Source organism: Tenrec ecaudatus, chromosome 2 (genome assembly GCF_050624435.1).
Source record: "Tenrec ecaudatus isolate mTenEca1 chromosome 2, mTenEca1.hap1, whole genome shotgun sequence".
Classification (NCBI taxonomy): Eukaryota; Metazoa; Chordata; class Mammalia; order Afrosoricida; family Tenrecidae; genus Tenrec; species Tenrec ecaudatus.
In genome coordinates, this window is record NC_134531.1 from 84,691,122 (window position 1) to 84,709,625 (window position 18,504).

Here is an 18,504-nt window from a genome sequence, read left to right on the forward strand (position 1 = left end):
TCTTGTCATACTAGTGAGAAAAATTTCAGTCAACTGAAATAATAGCAAATGCGAGAGCCCTTTAACCATAAATTTCAGTTACCTGGAAGTAGATTTATAAAAATTAATCTCTGTGTTCTGCACCCTGCCACCTAAATACATTTACCTTAAGCCTAAAAGCTAAAATTTCAACCAGGAGTTATTATGAACTCAGAAAAGGTGTTATCATTTTGTTCTGAAGTCATACTGTCACCTAGTGGTTTATCATACACAAAATGCAAGCATAAGAGCAAATGGCATATTTGGAAATTTTCACTCAATCCAGCTAAACAAAGTATTACTTTACCTTAATAATATCTGAAATATGCTTTCATATTCACATCAAATGTATCCATGAGTCTGTGGTATCTGAAGTGTATTTTATATTCATATAAAATCATTTCCCAGAAGGGAAGGACACAATTAAAAATAACTATCTCAAATATTGCTTATTGGAGAATCTGGTTTCGTTTCACAGACACTTTACAGAGAATGATGCAGAGTGAAAAGAAAGACCTTTTTTATTTTTTTGTTATGGCAGGTTATTTGGTGAATTAACCTGCTTTACCTATTTTTACGAGTGGCGGTATCAAGATTCAAAGCTAAAATTTCCTATTTGCCTTTACAAAATACTCACCAGTCTGTAACCAGCCATCTCGGAGATCTCTAGCTGTACTTTCTTTCACCTGCTTATACTTTTCTTGTTCCTTTCTCCAGAAGGAAGAGAAGCACCTTAAAAGCCGTGTGCTTCGTGGGCTCTTGAGAACCATTTGCCTCTCCTAGACTCTGCTTCTGAGCAAGAGTCACGGGAAGCCTAAAGTACGGGTTAAATATGTATGTCCTCAATAACCTATTTGTCACAGAGGAACGAGGCCAAGCAAAATAGGTTAATGAAGGTTGATATTATTGAGTGTTCCAATCCTGCCAAGAGTTGCACTTGGTGACCTTGCAATACTTTCTGCTACGTATCTGAATTTTCTCATGTTTTGGTCTCACTTGATCCCTGACCCCAACACACACACACACACACACACACACACACACTCACGCACACGCATGCACGCACACACATGAGCACACATAGAAAGGACCTATTTTTTGTATAGTAAGAGAGCAGACGAGGGGACTACAAAAATTGAGAGAAAAAATTCATTATCTTTTAATTCCAATTTTGTGTAGTTAGCTAGATAATTCAAAATACTTAAATGGAAATTAGTAGAGAAACAGCAGCAGGTTGAAAGCAAGATTTGGGACTTTAGGAAACATAGTGTAATACCATCAATGATGAACTAGTGGAACATACGATTTACTAAAACCCAGTCACAGTTGATTCATGGTTATTAGTCTTTGATGTTGAAAATAACCACCAAAGCTATTGCACTGTTATCATTCAGTGGTTTCTACTTCCTTCCTGGTAAACCTCTAAGTGTTTCCACATAAAAGTCAGTTTGTATTGACAGAAAACAGGGAAACAAAGAGAATGCTGTAGATTTAATGCAAAGAAATGTTGAAATTTCTCTTTTTTAAAAGTATTCTTTGGCCAAATGTCACAAACTTAGACTCAGAGAATAATACCTAAAATTAGTATGTTCTTACAAATATTTCAAGTGTTTTATCTCATGCTTGATAGTTTTCACCAAGCCATGCAAATAAAAAGTATATTTATTTTATATATAGGTAAAAGCATTTATTTTATATATAGATTAAAGATGTTGTGTGCATTGGTGAATGTGTGTACAAGGTGACTTCTAAAAGTTCATGGAAAAATGAAAATGAAAGAGTGAAATTTCTCCACAATGGAATGAAGGCCCGCTTCCAAAAAACTCACTGCCATTAAATGGTCTCTGACTCATGACAACCCTCTTGACTCACCGGTTTCTGAGACAGGGACTCTTTATTACAGCAGGAAGGCTCAACTTGCTCCTGCAGAGTGACAGGTGGTTTCAAACTGCTACCTTGTGATCAGCCGCCCTATGTTTGGTTGTTGCCATTGAGATTATACACAACAAGAGAATTCCCACTTGTCCCATTAAGTGACACTCATTCGACATGGGTAATTATTGTCACTCTCTGAATTTTTCCTGCCCTACAGGTGAAAAGTCATTGACCCTAAAGTTCCATTCTATTCTTTTGGATTGCTGTTGTCCATTTGATCCCATATAGATAGTACTTAAAAGAGTATGACATTAAACAAATACATTGCTTTACTCATTCGCTACCTTCGAGAGACGATGCCCACCTATAAGGGTCCTACTGCACCTATAATGGCAGAATGGCATCAGTAAGTTTCCAAGACTGTAACTCTTTATGGGAGTAGACAGCCCCATCCTTATCCCACATTTCTTTATTAACTGAACCAAATTATTATTTGGCTGTAAGACGACTTCTAGAGACAATTTTTGTTTCAGCTTAAAGATTATGTCAGGGCAATGTTGTCATTAAGTAGGTTCTGACCCACTGGACTCGTGCAGCAGATTTATTCAATGCAATGCATCCTTTGATCTCTTGTCTGCTGCTTCTAGGACTGTTGATTGTGCATCCAGCACTACAAAATCCTGAACAACTTCTATCTCTTCTCCACTTACCATAATGCTACCCACTGGGCCAGATTTGAGGACTGTGGTTTCCTTTACATTGAGTTGTAATCCAAAGTGAAGGCTGCATTTCTTGGTGTTCATCAGCAAGTGCTTCAAGTCTTCCTCCCTTTCAGCAAGCAAGGTTGAGTTATATGAGTATCACAGGTAGTTAATAAACCTCCTCCACTCCTCATACCACATTATTTTTCATATAATCCAGCTTCTCTGATTATTTGCTCAGATTGACTCAAGGCAATAGTTTCAAGGGTTCATCCAATCTTCATGGCTATCGGAAGTCTGGAAAGTTTAAAATTCTATTCTATATTTTCACTCTTTTGATAGGGGTACTTCTGTGGAATCTTTGACCACAATGTGTAGCAGTGGTATCGAACATCATCCAGTTCTTCTGATCTCCTGGTTAAGAAGGCAGTTGCTCATGGAGGCAATTAGCTACACATTCCCTTTCATCCTGTTTTTGACTCTCTTTTTCCTTCATGGTTCCAGGAGAATGGAGACCAATTATGATGTCCTGGCTAATTTTTAAGATGCAAAGGACTGTGCATTCAACTAAGAAGTAGAGCAGAGGCACTAAACATGTCACAAGGCCAATTTATAGGAACATATTATGAACCCATTACCTGAAATCTGCAGACTCGGCAACCGAATCTTATGTGATTTTGAATTGTACAAAATCAGCTTCAGCACTTAATCTTTCCTTTTTTGCTATTGCTGTTGAAAATGGACCTGTGAATTTCAAGCAGGAGAAAAAATATGCATTTCACCTTAAAAATAAATGAAAACATCTATGGGTGTCTTCAGTGTGAAATATTTGGCATTTTAGAGTATGTAGAACTTCTTGTCTTCCTGGGAGAATCAGAGTATAACTTCTTATAATGACTCCCAGACTAACCTGAAAAAAATTAGTAATCATATATCACATGATGTGCTGAATTTTGGTGCTGACAAAGAATATTGAAAATACCATGGACTGCCAAAGGGACAAACAAATCTGTCTTGAGAGACATGTAGCCAGAAGGCTCCTTAGAGGCAAGGATGGCCAGAGTGATCGGGGCAAGGATGGCAAGACTTCATCTTAAACACGTTTTCTTAGATAAGTTGTCAGGAGAGACCAGTCCCTGGAGAAGGACATCATATTTGATAAAGTAGGGGGGTAGTTCAAAACGGGAAGGCCCTTGATGAGGGGGATGGGCACAGCGACTGCCACAGTGGGGTTGAATGCTGCCCGTAGGAACAATGGTAAGGTTGGTGCCGGACTAAGCAGTGTAACTTGTGCATAGGGCACTGTGGGTCAAAACGGACTCGAAGGCACTTAACAACAACATAACTTGAATTGATACTAATGAGAATTTATTTATCTACAAGCCTATTGTCTAACCATTTCGTACATTATTATGCAACTATCTGAAAATTGGAAATACATTGCATGTAACTGAACAACTGAAAGAAATATCAGAAGCTGAAACGGATAACACAGCAAGGTTCGTAACCACGATCTCCTGATCTTGTTTTTCTTCTTAGTCTTTCTAGCAATCGACCCTGTTACTGTAAAGCTGATTTCAGCTCAGCGCAACTCTCTAGTACAGAATAGAACTGCCCCATTGAGCTTCTATGGCTGTAATCTGTATAGAAGCAACCTGCCATCTATTGTTGCCTCTTATACACCACTATCATTATAGAAGGTTTCTGAGTCTTATAATGATAACTTTTTAAATTTAAGCAGGAGCTTTGACAGTGCAGTGGATTGCGCCCCTGCAAGGCTGATATGTGAAATCGGAGCAGTTCAGCTCCCCCAGGTTATCTGAGGGAGAAAGATGATCTTTCTGATCCCATAAGAATTTAGCCCACAGGAGCTGTTTTACTCAGTCCTATAGAGTAGCTGTAAGTCAAATCAGCTTGATGGCAGTTTCGGCTTGTTCTGGGTGATGTCACACCAACATTGGGAAAATAATATCATTATTTATACAGAAGTAACGTTTTGAACACAATGTCAAGAGGATCGCCTTTTTTCCTATGAGTACAATAAATGGCATAAGCACACACAGTGGTTTAGAGAAAATGCATAAAAATAAAAGATGCATTCTCACAGGTCTCTTAGGATAAAACTCTCCTGAAGACCTCAGGCAATATGTATAAAAATTATAAAACCTCGTGCAGAAATAGAATAGTTATTCAAGTACTCTGAATTTTAGAAGCGAATGTTGTCAATTTTAAAAACTACTTATCTCATTGGCCATCTTGAGGGAGTGTTTCAGTTTTGTTTTTAATTCTGTTCACACACAATATTCAGTGAGTTTGGGTGGTCAGAGAAATTTTTTGCATTAAAAAATTTCAGAGTTGTGAACCATAATTATGTTTTTGGGCTTAAATCAGATGAATGGTAATATGCATATTTCCGTGGCAGGAAAGATCTCCTACAGAAGAACCAAAGGGACTGCATGCGGAGACTTCCCCTGATAGAACCCAGCGGGAGGGACACATGCACTAATGAGTATTTGTGGTTGAATGAATGCTGGACAGGTTTGTAAATGTCTACAGAAAAATAGGAACATACTATCTAGTCTTTTTTATTTGGTATTATTGTATATGTGAGTGTATAAGGTATAATCACTATGAGTTAGAATCAGATATATTTGATTATGTGTCAGACAATGTTCTAAATATTTTACAAAGGTTAATGCATTTAAAGTCATGCTGGGGTATGTAAATATGCAGAAAATGATTATCATCAATCTTTAATCTATGGAAGGAACTTCCGTGCACTGCTCTGAGCTGGGTTGTCATGATCAGGATTATGACTAATATTGTTAAGCCCTAATGGAAACCAACACAATGCCACTTCTTCCAAATACGTCATCTCTGCTTTGTTCTGGGTCCCTTCAGAAGCCACTCCAGTTATTTTAATAGAAATAACTTGGCATATATAACTTAAAACTGGGCATTCACGAAAGGGCCCTGTGGGTTAAGCATTAGCCTGCTAACTTTAAAGTCAGCTGTTTCAATCCATCAGACATTCTGTGAGAGAAAGATGAGACAAGATTTACAACCTCGGAAATCCAAAAGGTCAGTTCTACTCCGTCCTATAGCGTCACTGTGAGTCAGAATAGATGCAAGGGCAATGGTTTGCTCTCCCTGAATATTGAATGACAGAGAGGAAAGCACATGACAGAAGTAGCGATTGCAGGAAGTAGCTACCATCTCTAAGCTGGTGTAACAATTTATTAAATTTAGAAGCTTGAAACAATGTTTCTATAGAGTTCATGTCTGAGTGTATTCAGTTATTGCTGATGTTTTGAAAGAGAAACTAGCCCAGCCTGTTGTTTTGATGGAAACTGAGACCAAGACTTGCTGCTCTGTTAACTTGAGAAAGAAAGGTGTGGGTAGAGGATTGAGGGACATGGAAAAGAGATAGATGCTCACAGAAACTGGAAAGCAAAGGGCGAGTCTTCAGAGAGCAGAATGCTTCCTCCTCCACTTCCCAGAATCCTTTTCCACTGAGAGAGTCAGGTGGAAAACCAGAGCAGTTTGTCGAATCTTAGCCCCAATATCCCATGTCATGGGACCGACATTGAGCAGCAATGCCTATTTAGTATGGACATAGGGTCTTTCCATTTGAAGGAGCTCCCTACATTTCCATGTCACAGCTCCCTAATTTGCATCTCTTACATTAAAATGTAGACCACCTGTTCTGACTTATTTCTACTTATCGCTTTAACCCCTGGTAATATCATGGAGATATGGTTAATATCTTCCTTGGTACTCTCTGCGTCATCTGCACAACATATATTAGAATCTTAACAAATATTAGTTGAATTAATGTATGAGTAAAAGTCTATTTGCAGCAACTGACTCCTAAATTCTTTTTAAACAATGAATATTTTATTCCCTTTGATCACTGTGCTCAGAATATAAATATTTATACCACAAAACTTAACAAACCAACACAGAAATATGATTTCAAAACAGTGGAAACTCTGGTGTGCTTCCAATTAAGTCAGCACGTATAGATTTTCCTTATTTTTCTCTAAAGCTACCGAGGGATGTGAGGAAAGAAGCTAAGACACTTCTTTGGTTTCCTCTTAGATTGGAATTACCTTTCTGAGAGTGCAGTGGCATTTCAACTCCTATGTGCGTTCTGTGTAGCAGGAAAACATAGGTGTGCTACTCAACCTGTATATGAAAAAAATGAGAGATTGTTTTTTCTCTTTCTTATTTGTGCCTTTACTCTCCTCAATTCATTCCTGTTCTCCCTTGTGAACTAAAGTATTCTTCAAGTATACAATGTTTAAGTAGGTATTTAAGTTATTTGATAACATCATACTTCTAAAGCATTATTGAAATATAAGATCTAAAGTCTAAAAAATTGTATCTCTTTTGTGTGGCTAAACTTTTAGTGTTTGATCAGTTTGTGTCTTTTTCTGCAACATCACTGAATATTCACTTATTCTTTTCAAAATGCAGATGACACAATTTTGAGCACCATGTCTGAAGACAGAACTAATTAAAGGAAGACTTCAAGCACCCATTCTTGCTCTAATATAAAACATTTTAAAGAAAATGTAAAATGATTTCTATTTATAACATTATCTATGATTTCTAAGTCTTCATCAAATTTATATGAGAATATTATGTTGTACATAATTTAGAAATTGGACTTTTTTTAGGAGAAAGCATTAAAGATCAACAAACAATTTTGGACTGAGGAACAATATGTAATTTTTATTTTAATATATTATGTGATTAATCTACTGTTTAATCCTAGTCATTTATTCCATATTGCAAAACATATGCTTTACTGCTTTTCTGGACATCAATTGCATTGTTAGGAGATTCAATCGGGGTGCTCTTACCCTTTGTCTGCGACCTGTTTGCATTTTATCCTGAAGTATGCTATTGGGAAATAAGGGAATCCCTGCTCATGGGTTATTTTCAAATGCAAGATGAAGAGAAAGGCAGGGTATTATCTCAGAATGTTCTGATTGCAATCGTTTATTTGTCCATACTAGCTAGATGTGCATCACACACGGAACTAGGGGAGTGTGGCTGTTGGTAGACACGGCATCCTGGTGGCCCTGAGAAGGGCACAGCTTCACAATTACTCTCCTGCTTAAACACACTGCTGCAGCCACTGGGTCGATTCATCTTGTCAAGGACCTTCCTCTTTTCCCTGTCCCTTTCCTGTACCAACAATGATGTCCTTCTTCAGGGACCGTCTCTCCTGACGATGTGTCCAGAGTAGGTGAAATGAAGCCTCACAATCCTTAGCTCTAAGAAGTATTCTAGCTGTACTTCTGCCAAGACAAAGCTGTTTGTTGTTTGTTTTCTTTGGGCACTCCATGGTACTTCCAAGTACTCCTCACTGTCATACTTCAAATGCATCAATTCTTCTTTGATCGTCCGTACTCAGGTTCCAACTTTCGTATGGATATGAGACAATGGAAAATACCATGGCTTAAGGCAGGCACATTTTAATTCTCCAAGTAACATCTTTGCTTTTGAACACTATGCAATTAAAATTTATAAAAAATAAGTTCCATCAGCTTTAGGGTTCAGGGTAGCAACAAGATGGAACATACACTTTTTCTCTAGTTATTAAATGCTTCTCTCTCCTCCCCCTCCACTATCATTACCCCAATTCTACTTTACAAATCTGGCTAAACCAGAGGATGAACACTGGTACAGATAGGAACTGGAAGCATGGGGAATCCAGGACAGATGATCAATTCAGGACCAGTGCTGAGAGTGGCAATACTGGGAGGGTGGAGAGAAGATTGGGTAGAAAGGGGGAACTGATTACAAGAATCTACATATAACCTCCTCCTTGAGGGATGGACAACAGAAAAGTCGGCGAAGGGAGAGAGCGCATAGTGTAAGATATGACAAAATAATAATATTTATAAATTATCCAGGGTTCATGAGGGAGGGGGCAGTGAGAAGGGAGGGGGGAAAGTAAGGAGCTGATACCAAGGGCTCAAGTAAAAAGCAAATGTTTTGAGAATGATTATGGCAACAGATGTATAAATGTGGTTGACACAATGGATGTATGTATGGATTGTTGTAAGAATTGCATGAGCCCCCAAGAAAATGACTTTTTTTAAGTTCCGTTTTGAAATCTAAGTCTGAAAACCACTCAGGTTAAATTCAACTAAATTATTAATCCCAGTGAAACAAATAAAACTTTGACTTCTTTTATCTTAATTTCTCAATTTGGGACAATTTATATTTTTGACCAGACAAATTACTCTTGTGGGAGGCAGCAGTGTATATTGCAACATTGTGTGATGCTTAGTAGCCTCCCTGACCATTACCACTATCTCCTGGCAAGCAAGATCACCTCCAATTGAGAGCCACTAATCTTCGGTTGAGATGATACTGTGACTTAAAAGAAAACAAAATGTGCATAATTGGACCAATAAACAACGTTGTGATAAATGAAGAATATATTGAAGTTATCAATAATTTCATGTTACTTGATTCCACAATAAATTCCCATGCAAGCAGCAGGAAAGAAGTGAAATGATTGATTGCACCGTGACAATGTGCTGCAAAAGATCTTAGTTTATTTATGAGCAAAGATAGCACTATGAGGATCAACGTGAGCTGACAGAAGAAGGCATGGTCTTTTCAGTCACCTCATGCAAATACAAATGTTTGACAGTCAGTAAGGTCGACCAAATAAAACTTAATGTGTTTGAAGCATGCTACTGATAGAGAATATTGAATATACCATGGTCATGCAGAAAAATGAACAAATGTGACTTGGAGGAAGTAGCGCCAGGATGTTGCATAGAAGCAAGAATAACAAGATTTCATCTCACATACTGTGAATACATTATCCAGACACCATGCTTAGTAGCATCGAGGGTTAAAGCGCTCCGTGAGGCGATCGGCCTGTGATTGCGACAATGTCCCCACACAGAACTGAGTATATGATCCCGAGGCTCACTAGCCTCACTTCTAAGGAGTGTCTGGCTGTACTTCTTCCAAGACAGATTTATTTTTCCGAGGACACTCTATGGTAATGTCAATATTCTTCACCAATACCATAATTCAAAGGCATCAATTCTTTTAAAAGGGCTCGAAGCATTTACTGACAGAAGCAAACACTGCCGCCTTCAGTATGGACCACACTGTAATGTAAATGAAACAGAAGTTCGCACATCTGGACCAATAGCAACATCATGATAAATGGAGAAAAGACTGAGTTTGTCAAGGTTTCATTTTATTTGCATTCACAATTAATACTCTTGGAATTAACAGTCAACAAAACAAACAATATATTTCATTGGTAAATTTTCCTGCACAAGACCTCTTTACAAAGCAAAAACGTCACTTTGAAGACTAAGATGCACCTGACCAAAGACATGACCTTTTCAATCACCCCATATGCATCTGAAAGGAGACAGTGATTAAGGAAGAGTAATAAGGAATAACTAAATTAATCACTAAGATTTACAGCTGTAAATTTTCACTATAATAATTTGTCTTCATTTAAAGGGACACTTGGTTAAGAAAAATATTTCATAACATTTAATGTATCCTGATATAATAATGTAATTGTTAATATAATTTTCTTTTTAAAAACTACCTGACAGTTAATAACACTTTTATTAATTTAAGGAGTCAATAGCATTAAGCAAAGAAGTATATAATGCCTATACTTTGTAGAGTGTTTTGTACAAAATTATACCTGTGGTAAAGTTGAGTTTAAATTATTATAAGGGTCTTACAAATGCTATTGCTACATAATAAGATGTGAAAAACTCATAAGAATATTGGCTTTGAAAGGCAAGAAAATGGATTATGGAAGTGTCATTGAGAACAGCAATACCTGATGTGCTTTTAGAACTACACACAAGACGACTGTCCTCCGGCAAGCTGACACCGTGGGATAGAGTATTAGAAATATCACTGGGCACATGTACCAAGTCATTTATTAACAACATTTCTAACATTACAAAGTGCCTAAATTATTGCTGAGACGTGCGAAATTAATAAAGTAAAAAGCGATAAGCTCTTATCGTGACTAGCCAAATAGAATTTAATATAGGAAAAGAAATGAAGGAATAGTACTACTACTATTATATTTAGTATCAGGATATTAGAAAGATAGATGGCCTTCAATAACTAGAAGTTATTACTTATTAGATGATTAGGTAACATTTAGAAATTACAACTGTGTCCCAACCCTGAAAACTGAACCTCTACATCTTTGATTTTGTCAATAAATGAGACAAAATAAAATTAAATTCTGAGAGCAATTTATCTGTTGCCATGGACAGAGACTGGAGGTTTCTAATGGCAAAGAAATAAAAGCAAAATTTATGAAATAGTTAACCCAAATAAATGTGCACACTGTATTTTCTTCCAATTTTTATGTCTGTTGTTCATCACCAAAGCTTTCTAGAGAAAGAGCCATAACTTTTTCCCGGGTAACGTGACTTATATATCAAGCAAAAGTGTTAGACAGGATGTAACTGTAATTCGTCAAGGCATAAGCCGTGCCTAATACATTGACAGAACGTTCTAAAATACAGTCAATTTGAGAACTACTACGACAACAGAGTTTTGTTAATGAAGTGATAACTCTCAAGGAGCTATCAAATGTAATATGATAAGGCACCCTGGCTACCTTTGTCCAGTGTAAACAAATAGATGGAAACCTCGAGATCATGCTGTACAAATGTCTCTGTGACATGAAGGCACAGTGGACAGGGATGCAAGCAGACAGGGTGGCAAAATAAAGAAAATCTTCCAATATGAATTGGCAGTAATTATAGGCTCTGCACTATCATTTGAAGACAGTTAGGGTCAAAGAAGAATGGAGGTAATGGGTTGAGATAATAGGTTTCACAGGGTATATGTGAAAGAATTACAGGAGCAATTAACTGCAAAGTCCATATGACATAGATGTGTTGTTTGCTTGCCCCAAGCAAATGTAATCTGAAGTCATATTCATGACTATATTTATAGTTTCTGGAATGACATTGTGACAAGTTCTAATTTGACTTAGTTAAGGAGATTTGTGAACAACTGGAGAATTGTAAACTGAAATCATGTCATTTCATTTGAGAGATGGTTGAGGAAAATTGATGACTGAGAAAGCATGATTGCCACACTCACGTTTCAGAGAATAATCTGATTTATTTTTCATTGGTAACCCTCAAAGTTTGTCACACTATCTATACACGATTTTACCTGATTGTAATCAAACTTTGTGTCCGATAAACTGCAGGCCCCGATTCCTCAATGAAAATCTCAATAAACACTAACAGAAAATTGGTATAATTCTTGCATTTTGCGTTATCTTAAAAGCCTTCCGTGGCAAATTCCTCTGAAGTGTATAGCCTATTCCTTCTCCGCGGTTTGTTCTTAGTCGGGAATAAATCCATTAGGTGTGATCTGCCATGGTTTACAGTTCTCATCGGCTACATTTTAGTCTATGCACAGAAATCACTTATAGATATAGAGAATATTTGTTTTCTTTGCATTGAATTGTAATCCAGACAAGGTTGCAATACTTGAACTTCAACAAATGCTTCAAGCCTTTCTCACGTTCAGTAAGCAACCTTGTGTCATCTGCATACCACAGGTTGTGATAAGGCTTCCTCCAATCCTGATGCCATATTCTTCATCTAATAATGCAGCTTCTCTAATTTTTGGCGTAGGCATCTTCTTCAGACTCCCATAGCTGCAGGTCAACGACACAGAAAAGGGTGGCAGCAGTCAGGTAAATCACAGGGTGGTGGGCACTCAGTTGCGTGGGCCCAAGTTTAGTGGGAAAATGCAGGGTGCTGACAGCTCAGAGGTTGGCTCACAGAGTCAGCGGCCCATATGTGGCCACTCCTGGAGGCCGAGTCCTGGCAAGGGTGGAAGGAAAGGGAAAGAGAGAAAGAAAATTTCCCAGTGTGTCCATTATGGAAAGACCATACCCCCAAGCAAGCATCATCAGGCTATGACTCACTGCCAGTTTGAACTCCATGCCTACACATTCAAATAGGTGGAAGTTGGCATAAAATCTAACTGCCACAGTATTCCATCAATCATATCATCCTCAGTCATATTTTGAATGATTTCTGACATGGAGGCTCATCCCTGGGACTATCTCTGACAACGCTTTGCCTCTCTTTTTGAGATTTTCAGTAACTGACTATGTTTTCATGCTCTCCGTAAAGTTTTCAGTGGCAATTTCCTCTGAAGTATATAGTCTATTCCTGGAAGCTCTGCTGGAATCTATTCCCTTTGAGTGACCCTCCTGACATTTGAAATACTGGTGATGAAGCATCCAGCATCACATCACCACGCAAGCCATCACAGCAGGGTAACATGACAGCGCAGTGTTGGACCGAGAGTAGAAGTTTTCATTTAAACAGTTTAGATCCATAAAAATGTTTAAATTGTGATCATTTTAGACAGGGACTTAACTAATATTCTCCACTGAGCAATTTATGACCTTTAAAGATAAAGTGCTAAGAAATCATCACTGACCCAAATCTAAAAATAGTCAATGCTTTTGGTTCCCTGGGGGGGGCAGGGGAGGAAAGGCACAAAATAGCAGATTTTTATCAGAAGTTAAATCATTTATCAGAACACATTTACCTCCTTCCTGGGTCACTTGAATTTTATTTTAATTCCTCTGAAACCTGACAGGAATTTCAAAATTATTTTAGTATCCAGGCCCCATCTATGCCCGGTTATAAGATTCCAAAGCCAACTAACTAACCCTCATTGAGTTGATTCTGATTTGCAGTGACTTGATACAAAGACAGAACAGAAGTGCCCAACTGGGTTTCCAGGACTGTCACCCTTTACAGAATGTGGCAGACTCCTCTTTGTCCTGTGGAGCGGCCAGTGGTTTAGAACTGCTGATCTTGCAGTTAGCAATGCTGAGCAACTGCACCACCAGGACTCCTTCAAGAACTAACTACCACTGAGTTGATTCTGACTCATAGTGACCTTGTATCTGCTGCCAAATATTACGCATGCAACACTCAAAGGAGGTCTGATTTTCAAATGGAGCTTAGGAAACTGTACAATAGAGCAGCACATGACAAATGCCACAATTACTTATGTATATTAACATTTCGAGTGTGACAGATAAAATCGGGAAGCTTAAAATAAACTAGACAAGCATTCACTCTGATAAACAGCATGAGCCAAATAATTACTAACTTTGTCAAATTTCAGTAGAAAGTTAACTATGAGAAGAAAGCGATTTCAACTTTGTCCTTCAACAAGAAATGTGCTCAAGGAAGCTCAGCTGGCTTTCTGTTATTATTTTTATGCCACCCAGTAGAAAACAAAAATGAACTTCAAGGCACAATTACACTGCGGTGCTAACTTGACACATCTGTCTGCTTTAACTAATCATTTTCTTAAATAACTATTCTTTTCACTAGTTAGCAGAGGTCTTGTCAAAATTTATGAATTCTAGACATAGCTCCATATTAAGTAATGCGAATGGAAAATGACACATCTCCATACTCAAACATAGGGATTAATAATTGCTTCATCTGTGACACAATATTTCTGTGGAGAATCTATTCAATCATGCAAGAGAATTTGGTAAATCAAATAATGATTGGAAATGTTAATAAACATATTTTTCTATCAATATACTTGGAGAGAGTGTCATCAAGGAAGAGAAACTATAATCATTTGAATCCCTACTATCCTTCAAATTGTCTTTGAATACCACTGAGATACAGTCATTGCATAGTACTTTCCTACTTCCCTGGGTTTCCGAAGGGAGTGACAATCTTATTTTTACATAAATGACATTGAATATTCAGGTTGCATTAGCACCACAATTAGCCAGGTTATGGGTTGACTCTGCTGGTAGGCTGCTTAATATTTAATTTATGGACAATTGGAAACGGTTCACTGAACCAAGGAGACGTCTCCTCAGAAATCACAGTCATCACTTGAAGGTCTGGGGTTGTAGCGGCACAGATAGTCTCAGGCTACCTTGCCTGAGTACAAAAATCCAACATCTGCCTCTTTTCAAAATAATCATTAAGTAGCTTCCTCAATGGAAAAGAAGCGCTCTTTCTCATAAAGAGTTAGACTGCGATATGCCCAAAAGGAATTTGTTGAAGAATAAGTATTTTATGATTAATAGAGCTGCATGAGCATATATAAATCTCTCAGGGTGGTAGGTAGGTGTCACGCCGTCAGGTCCGACTCCTCGTGACCCTACGGACAGCAAAGGGAATGCTTCTTGCTCCGGCCTCGTCCCTACTTGTCATGTTTGAGCCGTGGCTGCAACAACTCTCGATCCATTTCACCCAGAATTTCCCTCTTTGTTGCCGGACTATGATTCTCTCGGGCCTCCTAATGTCACAAGTTTATGACACAGAATCTCCAGGTCCTCACTCACACAGAGCTTTCCGATTGTACTTCCTCCAAAATAGATTTGTTTGTTCTTCTGGAAGTCCAGGATGGTTTCAATATTTGTTGTTAATACCATAATTCAAATGTATCACTTCTTGTCTCCTTTTCCTTATCCAGATTTCACATGCATCTGAGGAGAGTAATGCTGGTCCTGTTGCTCAAAAATCAAAGAACTAAAAGAAGCAGAGATAGGATTTCTGCAGGATATTTACCCACTGAAATACATCACTCAATTTCCCGAGGGCTATTTCCGTAAGCATTGATTGTAAATTCTGGTTAAATTAAATACTTGACATTAATTAATTAATTTCTTAGTAATGCTACAAAATTTTCTTTAGGTACAAAATAAAACATAAATAACTAATAGTAACTCATAATATCTAAATTTTTAATACTAAAATTTCTCTCAAAAACCAACATTTTTTATGTCGTTCTTTTCTTGGAATTTTTTAGGCCTTTTTGTACTGATTTCTTGTTTTTTTACAGCATAGAAGTAAATTATATTTCAAAAGTTCTCCACAATATCTTTCTTTTATAGTTCTCAAAGGTATTTTAAACAAACTCATTTATGCTGAATCATTGCTGACTGAATATCATGACATCAACCAGTCCCCCAAATTTTAACAATTTCTTCTAATTGTCTTTGCTATCTATATTAATGTGATTTTGATATTTCTGATTGAAGTTATACATCAAACATGACATACAACTGTCACCAAGGGGGGGTGCTGCCCAAGCAATCCATGAAAACAGCGGTTCTTGCCTTCTACTGAGCAAGTATGACCAAGAGCAGCACAGAATGTCCAGAGAACAAAGTTTTATTGGAGAAGAGAACCACCTGGCAGAGATGAAGACAATCTATGCAACATTTACTCTCCTCTCTCCAAAGCTAAGGGGTTCCAGGTTTTTATCATTTCTCCAAGGGCTCAAAGGAGCATAGCGATGGAGTAGTTGCACATCGGGCTGTTAATGGCAAGGTAAGCAGATGAAACCCACCAGCTGCTCTACAGGAGAAAGACGAGGCTTCTCTATGCTTTTTAAAGAGTACAGTCTCAGAAACCCACAGGAGCAGCTCTATGCTGTGCTCTAGGGTCTGTGTGAAGGAATCAACTTTGATGGCAGTCAGTTTGGGGTGTTTTTATTTGAGTTTCAAGTGTAACAGCGGGCTTATACATATGCATTAGAATTTGAAGAAAGGGAAGAGCTTTCCAGGTATAGGCTGAGGTAAGCTAATAGTGAGAGTACAAAGGTTCTCCAACATGGTCTCTGTTGCAAAGCTTGCCACGACTGGTTAACCAACCACACACTGGAATGCCACACAAACAGGCTGTGGCCCCTTGGCGTAGGTTATCTCTGGCTTTTTAAATGTGCATTGCTAGCCCCTAGGGTTTCTGTGGGGAAAGCACAACGGTAGAGGAGCTTGATACAGGTTCGTAATTCAACCTTCCTGTTTGTTTCTGGATGGTTTTTAGTTGTTGATTTTTTTTAAACAATTCTGTCTACTTCTCAACTGTTTTGTTGCTTGTAATTTTCCTATGGATTTCAAATTTAGCAAGGTGCTCCTGGTGTTCCTCCCTAACTCATAAACATAATCTTCCAAAATTTAGTTCTCCTGTCACTATTTTAAAAGGCTGGCAATAGCAATTGCAATGTCTAGTGAATCCAGTTAATTGAAACAAAACCCTATATTCACAATGACTAGGAAGCTCATCTGAGGCATACGAGAATCCAGAAATGGAGCTTAATGCTTAAGGGAAAATTCCCTAGTTTTCAGAGGAATGCAAATATACAAAATTTGGATGACCTATTATAAGAAACAGATATGATTAAAACAAAATTTACACAAAAACCCCATAAAAAGTGCATAGATTTGTACCTGATAGTCAAAGGACACATTGGTAACTTTTAATTGCACAGAATCACATATGTATGCAGCAATTGTTTAAAAAAATGCTAGCAGGGAACACAAAACCTTTGTTTAATCATGCTTGGTCTGGAAGGATGCATTTTCTTTCTCTGGTTCTCCTAATTGGCGTGCTGACCTGAGTTCACACTGTAAATAACAGACCTTTTTTGGGGAAGCATGAGAAGAAGAAAAAATGACGTGTGTGAGGCTAAGGGGTGGTCATTAGTAGCCCCTCATTAAAAGACACCGAACAGAAATAGATACATCATGCTTTCTTGCTCTACATGATTACAGCCACTACCTCGGATTGCCTTCCCTTCAATTTTCCAATGGCCTTCTCACCCATTTCTTTGCTCCCGATGGTGCCCACTCCCCAGATTGTTCTGAAATGCCTATTTGAAAAAGTTTATTAACATCTATGCCAGAGAAAAAACATTTTACAAATAATAATTTTAAAAACACTAATGTATAACCTGTTGCTCATCCATCAGCTGGCCATACTGTGGTGTCTTGCATGCTGCTGTGAAGCATTGCCAATGGTACTGCACGTGTCAGCAGTGTTATCCATGGTGGAAGGTTTGGGTAGAACTTCCACTGTAAGCCAGAGTAGGAAGGAATGGGGGTCTACTTCTGAAAATGCTGGCCAGTGAGGCACTTATGAATACAAGTGGAGTGCTGTCTTATTTTGTGCCAGGAGATGGACCCCTCAGGTTGGAAGCACTCAAAATATGATTGGGAAAGAACTGCTTCCTCCAAGTAAGACTGACTTTAAGGATGTAGATGGAGTGAAGCTTTCTGAACTTTCATTTCCTGGTATGGCACGACTGAGTATGAGCAGTACCTGTAAGCACCCATTAAAAATCAGGACATGAAATGTGCAAAGTATTAATGTACAAAAACTGGAAATTGTCAAAAATGTATACACCAACTGCTAATGACAAAGATGATGAAATTAAAGATTCTTACCAATTTCTGCAGTCTAAAATGGATAACTTCTGCAATGAAGGTGCATTGATAATGACCGGCGATTGGAATGTGAAAGTCAGGAACAAAGAAGAAGCCACAACAGTTGGAAAATATGGACTTGATGATAGAAAGAGCCAGAAATCCCATCATAAAACGTTATGAGAACAATGACCTAGTCATGGAGAATACCCTTTAAACAAGAATGTGAACAACAGCTATACATGTCGATGTCGCATGATGGAAAGCCCAGCAATCAACCAAGTACACCTGGGGGAAATTCCATGAAGAAGCTCCATGTCATCAATGAGAACAAAATCAGGAGGCAGATATGGAACAAATTGTCAATATCTCATCTGTAAATTCAAGTTGAAACTGGAGAAATTAAACATTTCATTGTTTAATTTCACACGAGTCAAAATTATACATTGTTTTTACCATTGGATACCATGCAGTCAATTCTGATTCATAGTCACTCCAAATAAAAAACAAAACAAAATAAAACCAAAAAACTGTCAGGTTCTGTGCCATCATCACAAATGTTCTGTTTGAGTCCATTGTTTCATCCACTGTGCTGATGCAGCTCGTCTAGAATCTTCCTCCTTTACAAAGCATGAGATCCTTTTCAGG